The sequence below is a fragment of the Rhea americana genome, unplaced genomic scaffold, assembly GCF_003343005.1.
Source record: "Rhea americana isolate MKP2758 unplaced genomic scaffold, rheAme1 scaffold_171, whole genome shotgun sequence".
Classification (NCBI taxonomy): domain Eukaryota; kingdom Metazoa; phylum Chordata; class Aves; order Rheiformes; family Rheidae; genus Rhea; species Rhea americana.
In genome coordinates this window covers 205,975-207,100 of record NW_028185828.1, presented here as the reverse complement: position 1 = coordinate 207,100, position 1,126 = coordinate 205,975, and positions in this window count along the sequence as shown.

Below are 1,126 nucleotides of genomic sequence, written 5' to 3'. Positions count from 1 at the left end.
CTGCCCGGAGCAGACGCGGGCGGGCGATTTAGCACCGAAGCCCGGAGCAAAGCCCCCGGGCAGGCGCAGGCGCCGCGGCGGGCCGGGGCGGTGTACGCGCGCCGGGAACGCCGCCCGCTACTCCTAGCTCAAACATCGTGTTCGCGTCTTAAGAAAATATACTGAGAAATGAGTGAAGAAGAACTTGGCCTGTTCCCATAGCGGGCTGGGTAACCCACCAGGAGGAACTAACTGCCTGAGTAAATTGACTTAAGAAGTTTGCGCAGCCGTAGGTGACACTTCCCGAGGGGGGGGGGAAGGTGTCAGCTCGCAGTTTTGATCCCCGAAGACATCTTTCAGCCTGCGGTTTTTAGAGAAAAGAGCCCAGAGCYGGGAAACGCAGGTGACTCACCGGGCGCCCAGCGAGCCGGGCGCCTTTCGGGGTCGGGGGGGGGACGCCCGCCTTCCCACGCGATTGCCCCACGGCCGCACGCGAGGGGCTTTGCAGAGAAGCGCCCGGCGCCGCGGGCTCCGCGGCGACCCCCGAACCCCGAACGCGCCTCGCCGGACCCGGAGGCGCCGGCAAAGCCGCCCGGCCCGGCAGAGCGCCCCTCGCCGCGGCTTTTCCTCCTAAATATATGCTCTTATCTGTATGAAGAACCTAAGATATTAGGAGGAAAAAAGAACTTGAGCGCAGCGCTGCGCTAGGTAAGAGCTGCAGGGCAGYGGGAATATTTTGCATTCTTGAAAGGGGGGGGAAGTGGTTTGGGCAACTTCCAGAGGGTCACTCTCGCCGTCCGCCCCGCAGCCGCCGCCGCGGAGCCCCACGTGCGCGACCGCGAGAGCCCGCTGCAAGGCCCCCGCCGCCCGCCCCGGCCCCCGCAGCACCCGCAGCACCCGCAGCATCAGCACCAGCACCAGCACCCGCAGCACCCGCAGCACCAGCAGCACCAGCACCAGCACCAGCAGCACCCGCAGCACCAGCACCCGCAGCAGAAGCGCTCGCGCGCCGCCTTCTCGCACAGCCAGGTCGTGGAGCTGGAGAGGAAATTCAGCCACCAGAAGTACCTGTCGGCCCCGGAGCGAGCCCACCTGGCCCGGCACCTGAAGCTCACCGAGACGCAGGTGAAGATCTGGTTCCAGAACC